The sequence below is a fragment of the Leopardus geoffroyi genome, chromosome B4, assembly GCF_018350155.1.
Source record: "Leopardus geoffroyi isolate Oge1 chromosome B4, O.geoffroyi_Oge1_pat1.0, whole genome shotgun sequence".
NCBI classification, from domain to species: Eukaryota; Metazoa; Chordata; class Mammalia; order Carnivora; family Felidae; genus Leopardus; species Leopardus geoffroyi.
In genome coordinates, this window is record NC_059341.1 from 138,188,073 (window position 1) to 138,196,144 (window position 8,072).

The following is an 8,072-nucleotide window of genomic DNA, read 5'->3' on the forward strand; positions in this document are numbered from 1 at the left end:
CAGGCTGAGGGCCAGATCTCGGACACCTGCAGGTACCCTTCTGCCCCACTACAAACCGCTAGCATCCCTGTCACCTCTTTCCATGAAAACAGCACAAGTCTTTATTATTTCCATTTTACAGATCAATAAACTGAGCTGCCCAAGATGTGAGTAAAGCTGCAGGTCACACGTGGTGAGGACAGGACTGGAATCTGGACTGTGACGTGATCATGGAAATACACCTGTCACCCCTATCCCCCCTGCCTCCTTCACCTCCTCCAAGACTATTACAAAGGCCGTCACGTTGGGGCCATACGCACTGTGACAGATGACAAACACAAGAGGAGACGCCCACAGATCCCTGAAAAAAACCGTACATCCTCTTGAGTGTTCTTTTCTAGTCTCGGCCTCCCTGATTCCTGCGGCCTCCACTTAGAGTGCATGGCCTGTCCCCTCACCCCCACAGTCACATCCTCGAAGTCTGCCACACTGCGTCTGCACGCTTCTTTAAAGAATGCTTCCCGGAACTGACAACTGTAAAAACTAACTTTTATGGAGTACTTATGTGCCAGGCTCCCTTCTAAGCACTTCGATTACAGAACTTCAATTTAATGCCAACAACTCCATTAGATAAGATTACTATTATTATTCCCCATATTGGAAATGAGGAAACAGACATGGAAGTTAAGTATGTTGCTCAAGCCCACTAAGTTAGGAAATGAAAGCTGGTACTGAAATGTAGGCAGCCTGTCTCCAGAGCCCTGTATTCTTAACCTCTACCCTCTATGCCGCCTCGCCTCGTGCCTACTCCAGAGTCAGAAGAGACCACCTCCCTTGTTTCAAGTACTATACTCCACGTGATGCGACCTTAGGTCACATGGCCGTTACATCATGTGCAGGCATTTATTTGTTCACTGCTAAACGCGTATGCATCTATCCCTCTCCTCCTCCTTACCAGAAGAGTCCCCGAAAGCCACAGACTCGGAGAAAAAGTATGTGGCAGGGGTGGCAGGTGGACAGGCAGAAAGAAGGCCAAGAATGAGAGAGGGCGAGCCACAAAACAGATGAAGGATCCAAGCACGTCAACTTGGAGGCGCAACGACAGACCAGGTGCAGGAAGACTGTGGGCTGGTTGAGGACAAGTCTCACAGATAGCGCGTTTGCATTACGTTATTCCGAAGAGTCCTCAGAGGCAGGCCAGGCACCGTCCTTGGCTGCATCTAGGAAAGCGCCTGCGCTCAGCAAACCTCGACACTGTTGATCACTCGGAGGCACCAGCGACCAGAAAGGAGAAAAGCGTCTTATTCCAAACACGTTAGACATGGCGGGGAGTGGAAGCAAGCCGGATCTCTTCAAAGACGTGGCGGACGTGCTCTCGTGAGGCCTCTCTCTGGCTTTGTCTCGAAGACTCGTGCACCTTAGTCACTTCACCGTTCCGTCGCCACCTCTGCCCCCTTTCCACGTACGCAAAACCCACTCACCTTGGAGGCCACTCAGCCCCAGTGCTGCGACGCGTCCTTCACCGCTGCCCTCTGCGGGGATCTCTCCCGCTTCAGATCCCAGAACAATTTTTGCCTCTGCCATCATTGGGCCACGATATCTCCTGACGGTTTTCTTTCATTCTTTTAATTCTTGTTGGCAAAATCTTGTTCCCAGAAACGTGATACGATAGGCTACTCTATACACTTCACGGTATTTGGGGCATTTTTTTAAACATGCTAAATACTGCTAGTGCTTTTTCAGAGACCGTAAAGCCTCACGAGAAAATAAGTAACAGCTGCACAAGATGTAGCAGTTTGTCTTCATCCTTTTGCACTGATGTCTGAAATGTGAAAAACACAAAAGCTATGACACGTTGGGAGCACCCGATGGAGAGGGACCTCTAGGACGACGCACGTCAGGCACTGCTCAAAGTCTTGAGAATCCAGCTAAATCCCAGTTTAATCACTGATATTTTTTTTTTTTTTTCAACGTTTATTTATTTTTGGGACAGAGAGAGACAGAGCATGAACGGGGGAGGGGCAGAGAGAGAGGGAGACACAGAATCGGAAACAGGCTCCAGGCTCTGAGCCATCAGCCCAGAGCCTGACGCGGGGCTCGAACTCCCAGACCGCGAGATCGTGACCTGGCTGAAGTCGGACGCTTAACCGACTGCGCCACCCAGGCGCCCCTTATTTTTTTGTTATGAAACCAAACATGTCGACATCGAAAGAAAGATCTAGTCTAGAATCTATAAAGGGGGATAGGGAGTCTCCGGCCCTTGGGCAACGTTCCAAAAGCCCACTGGAAATCATAAATCTGACAATAAAACTACTCGAGTTAAAACATCACAGTTCTTTGCTTTCAGCTCGAATCGTAAGAACACGGTGAATTACATTAGTTATGGTGTGGAAGCCAAAACCTCTGAATGGTACATTTTTGATTAGTAAATGGAAACTATTGTTTTGTAACTAAAATCTTTTAAAACAAGAATCCCGTTAGAAAAAATAATTTCGGGGTGTCTGGATGGGTCAGTCAGTTAAGTGTCCAACTTCGGCAAAGGTCATGATCTCACGATGAGCTCAATCCCTACACTGGGCTCTCTGCTGTCAGAGCAGAACCTGCTTCGGATCCTTTGTCTCCCTCTGCCCCTCCCCCGCTCGCACCCACACACCCTCTCTCTTTCAAGAGTAAAATAAACATTAAAAAAAAAAAAGAAAAAAACAACTTAAAACCTTTAATATTCCCATTCAATCCTTACAACTTAATGAAGGTATTATTACTACCTTCAATTTACAGGTGAGGAAACTGAGTGAGCTCTTGTCCAAGAGTTCAATAGCTTGTCCAAGGCCATCCAGCTGGCAAGCAGCCTGTTGGGGAATCAAGAGGCAATTAATGCCAGAGCTCACGTTCTACGTCTCTGGATTTTATTCATTTCCCTTTCCTCTCTCACTTTGGATAGCCTCTGCCTTCCCAACAACTAGAGGAGGAGGACTCCCAGAAGCTTCAAGTTCAGGCAAGAAGCAGCATGGGAGGAAACAAGGCTCTTGGGGAGTGTCTGTTGGAGACACATCACCCTGTGGATTTCTGGATCTCAGACGAATCGGGGGAAATGCGTATCTTCTAAGAACTATGGCGTTTGGGGGCACAATCATTTAAGAATTCCATGCTCTATGGTCTGGGGATAACGACCCCAAATTCTTCATTCTGCTGCCTTTAGCACCTACCTCCTCCTGACCGTGGATATCGTTTTATCAATACTCAGTCACCCTCCTGGGGAACTGAAGAATGGGATGAGGAAAGCAGCACGTGATATTCTTTTCGGCACTGCCTGCTCTCTCCCCGTTTGTTCTAACCTTTTTTCCCCTTTCTTTAGATAAAAGATACTCCAGGACGGGGCACAAATTCTCTTCGACAAATGGCCCAAAATAAAAGACAAAGGTGCAAGTACATTTCTAGATTTTAAGAGGTCATTTCTAGATTTAAAGAGCACCTGGGCGGCTTGGTCAGTTGAGCATCAGGCTCTTGATTTCAGCTCAGGTCATGATCTTGCGGTCGTGAGATCAAGCCCCGTGGAAGGCTCTGTGATGTGTGTGGAGCCTGCTTGGGATTCTCTCTCTCTCTCTCTCTCTCTCTCTGCTCCTCTCTCCCACTTGGATGCTCTCTAAAATTAAAAAAATAATAAAGAGGTCACTCGAGGGGCACCTGGGTGCCTCAGTCGCTTAAATATCAGATTCTTGATCTCAGCTCAGGTCTGGATCTCAGGGTTGTGAGCTTAAGCCCCCACATTGGGCTCTGCACGGGGCATGAAGCCTCCTTAAAAATAAATGAATAGGCCATTGCAGATACAAAGGAGGTGGTGGCTTCTATTAGTCGGGAACTTCTGCAGCCCTACTCCACACCAGCAGCCCCACTGCAGGGCTGACGGTACATCTCATATGTGAATTCCGTAACATCGGGAGCAGAGTGGCCCTGTAGGCGTCCTGTTGAACTGCGCTTTCTGTTACGTCCTAATAGAGAATGATACCAATCTCAAAGTTCAAGTCTACCTGAACCAGAGGCCAGGACACAGCAGCCATTCAACAGATCTTATCTTGCAATTTTCTTCACCGGGTTAAACTAGACTTCAATTGTCCACGACGTTAATGACTTGATCGCAGTGTGAAGCTGACTCAGTGGCGGTTCCTGTCCACTAGTGGAACTCAAGCAGCACAAAGGCAGGACTAAATGAACTCGTTTTGAATTAGGTGAAGCAGGTAAACCAACAGGTGTGGGTATTTATTAACTGAACATAAGAAAATGACCCGGCCTGGGCAACCATAAAAATCCTCGGTGGTTAAGCAAAGTGAAAGGGATTTCACAAATACTGTCTAACACCTTTGGAGAACTATTTCATAAATTTCATGGGGCGCCTGGGTGGCGCAGTCGGTTAAGCGTCCGACTTCAGCCAGGTCACGATCTCGCGGTCCGTGAGTTCCAGCCCCGCGTCAGGCTCTGGGCTGATGGCTCGGAGCCTGGAGCCTGTTTCCGATTCTGTGTCTCCCTCTCTCTGCCCCTCCCCCGTTCATGCTCTGTCTCTCTCTGTCCCAAAAATAAATAAACGTTGAAAAAAAAAAATTTTTTTTTAAAAATAAAAAAAAAAAATTTCACAAAGACCTTCACTAAATGGACGCAGCCAAATTCAATGGAGGTAGAGGTCTGTGTGCAAACTGCCTCTATTCTCCTGAGTTATAGCCAGTTTAACGCTGTCATTTCAGTAAGCAGGGAATTTTAACACATAATGTGCAAGTCAGCCAAAGTGCTATTAAATGCATAAATCTTTTTATTTGCATTAGAAAGGCATCCCATCACCTCACGCTACAATTCGCAATTAAGAAGTAAATGTACTATTTTGCTTCGCCTCACAAGGAAACTTTTGTATTATTTCCAGAATAAAAGTTGTGATTTTAACTCACTACATTTCAATGGTAAATACGGTTGATCCCTGAACACGGGAGTAAGGGTCACTGACAGCCTCCCCTGTCAAAAATCCAAGTATAACTTTTGACTCCCCCAAAACCGAACCACTGTTGACTGGAAGTCTTACTCAAATCATAGTCAATTAACCGTTGACAGAGCTTGTATACGCATTGTACACTGTATTCTTAGCATAAAATAAGCTAGACAGAAGAGTGCTAAGAAAGTCATCAGAAAAATACAGTACTATACCCTATTTATTGAAAAAAATCCACACCTAAGTGGACCCGTACGGTTCAAGTCTGTGTTGTTCAAGGGTCACCTGTACCTGCGCGAAAGGCTACCCCTACTTACCTAAGCTGTCTCTTATGTGGTAACAACCCAGATATTACACAGCAAGTAATCTAGCATTTCTACTTTCACGTTAACAATTACCGTTCCCTTTACAGGAAGGCACTAGAGGGGGACCTGGGGGGCTCAGTCAGTTAAGCGTCCAACTCTTGGTTTCGGCTCAGGTCATGATCTCGTGGCTTTGTGGGTTCGAGCCTGGAGTCGGGGTCAGCTCCGGCAGCAAGGAGCCTGCTTGGGATTCTCACTCTCTGCCCCTCCCCCACTCGCACAGTCTCTCTCTCTCTCTCTCTCTTTTTTTTTTTTAAATAGGCACTAGACTGGGGCGCCTGGGTGGCGCAGTCGGTTAAGCGTCCGACTTCAGTCAGGTCACGATCTCGCAGTCCGTGAGTTCGAGCCCCGCGTCGGGCTCTGGGCTGATGGCTCAGAGCCTGGAGCCTGTTTCCGATTCTGTGTCTCCCTCTCTCTCTGCCCCTTCCCTGTTCATGCTCTGTCTCTCTCTGTCCCAAAAATAAATAAACGTTGAAAAAAAAAAAAATAAATAAATAAATAAATAAATAAATAGGCACTAGAGGGGCGCCTGGGTGGCTCAGTCAGTTAAGCGTCCGGCTTCGGCTCAGGTCATGATCTCACGGTCCGTGGGTTTCAGCCCCGCATCGGGCTCTGTGCTGACAGCTTGGAGCCCAGAGCCTGCTTCAGATTCTGTGTCTCCCTCTCTCTCTGCCCCTCCCCTGCTCCTGCTCTGTCTCTGTCTCAAAAATAAATAAAAACGCTAAATAAATAAATAAATAAATAAATAAACAAACGGGCACTAGAGACATTTTGGGATGAATGAGCTTCACACAGAACCAAATACGAAGACTCACAAGCTGCTGATCAGATCAGGAAAGTCTGGGATAATATTTCTCTCAATAAGGAAACAGATGGGTTCGTTCTTTTAGTAACTGGTTGGGTGCCTACAACCCAACTACAGATGAAGTGAGGTGAGACTGGGGGTTGGCAGGTGGAACAGGGAGGAAGGTGGCTGCAAAGGTCTAAGCGATGAGAGTCTAGGACAGTCCCTGTAAAGAATAGGAAGGCTGACCTGGGACAGACGGCAGACATGAGTGGCCACTTGGCTCGGCACCAAACATCTGTGGAGTCCCCAACATAGGCAGGTGTTCAACGGTTGTTGAAAGGGCTTGTGGAATGGGACGTCAGGCTGAAGTGAGACCTGGGTTCTGGCACTAACCAAACGGATGGCTCTGATAAGTCATGTATCACCCAGAAGGAGCTGTACTGCAGAAACTGATAAAAACAAAACCACTAATGAGCATGGCATTAAAGCCCACGCGATGACACACGATTAGTCAACGTTCTTGGACTAGTTACACATACAATTAACAAGGGCAGTGAGACAAAGTCAGGCAACAACTAACCCAGTTTCCTGGCTGGACATTTTTTTCATTACCTATCCTCAGGGGAAAGACCAAACATCTGGCAACATCTACCTTTTTGGATTCCTAGGGGAAGTCACCATAAGGGCAGAGAATACATCAGGCTTTCTTTTAAATGGCCAACGCAGGGACCACTGTTTTTTGTTTTAATTTTTAAAAAATGTTTATTGAGTGAGACAGAATGCGAGTGGGGGAGGGGCAGAGTGAGTGGGGGGACAGAATCTGAAGCAGGCTCCAGGCTCTGAGCTGTCAGCACAGAGCCCGACGGCGGGGCTGGAGATCATGACCCGAGCTGAAGTCAAAAGCCGAGCCACCTAGGCGCCCGAGGGACCACCTTTCTTTAACCCTTGTGTGTGCAATCGAGCTGGATAAGGACTCCCTAACACAGTGGTCCGAGGATGGGCTTTCAGGGAGGGCTCCCACGCACGGGAAATCGTATGCGAACTTGTCCTCTACGAGCACGGATGCACAAACCTTTAGGTTTTCAAATGCTCAACAGCCATAAACCCCTCCCCCACCGAAAAGGTTAAGAACCAGCGCTCCAGGAATGTTCCTTTTCTGAAGCAAGCTTCCCAAATAGTTAATTCTCGCGAGTGACTCCCGGGGTGTCCGCGGCTGACAAGTCTCGTGACCCCCAATAGGCAGGGACAGACGCGCTGCTCCGTGCGGCGTAACCTAATCCTCCGCTACACGAAGCCCTGCACCGAAGCACTTGGAAGGGCTACGCGGTAGTATTCCGACGAGAGCGCAGGGACGGATGCATTAGCTGCGCAGTTTAACATCGCGTCTGCGCACCGCCTCTTCGTTGGTCCTCACCAGTGGCCCGATTTGAAGCAAGTTACTTCGCCTCCGGGGCACCCGCTGCGGAAAGCAAATACGAGCCGGGTGTCCAAGTAGATCCGTTTTTTTTTCTCATCCACCACCGAGGCCGGTGCTCCGCGCTCCGCAGTCCCAGGCCTCCCTGCCCTGAGCGGCCAGGGACGGACGTCGCCGCCATCAGAGCAGGGTCGCCTGGGCCAGCCCTCTGGGGACAGGAGGCGGCGCCGGGCATCCCAAATCCACTCACGTTTCCCGACCGCCGCCTGTCTCTTCGCAGTCCCGCGGCGCCTCGCACGGAACACCCCGTGCCCCGGTCACGCTCACTGCCTGACCGTGCGGTCCAGAGCGCCTGGCAGAGCCACTTCACCCGACAGCACAGACCCGCGCGACACCCGCGCCTCAGACGCGTCCCCCCCCGCCGACACGTGACCACCGCGAGCAAACTCCCGCCGCCGGCGCCGGCTCCCCCGGCCGAGGCCCGCGCGTGCGTGAATGCACGCATGCGCGCGCATGCGTGAGACGGGAGCGCTCCTCCCGGCGACGGTTTCCTAGCAG

The 8,072-nt window shown here is 49.4% G+C and overlaps 1 long non-coding RNA gene across 2 annotated transcripts; it reads right to left on the reverse strand.

Annotated features, from left to right (window-relative positions):
• Positions 1 to 3,406: 3,406 nt before the first annotated feature.
• On the reverse strand, positions 3,407 to 8,003 carry LOC123590458. 2 transcript variants are annotated; one of them, XR_006708771.1, is made up of 3 exons: positions 7,173 to 8,003; positions 6,347 to 6,549; positions 3,407 to 3,622 (listed from the first exon to the last, which is right to left on the reverse strand). It is a non-coding gene; the product is annotated as an uncharacterized LOC123590458 (long non-coding RNA). The 2 variants fall into 2 exon arrangements; XR_006708770.1 differs by having other exon boundaries at positions 7,765 to 7,947.
• Positions 8,004 to 8,072: the final 69 nt, after the last annotated feature.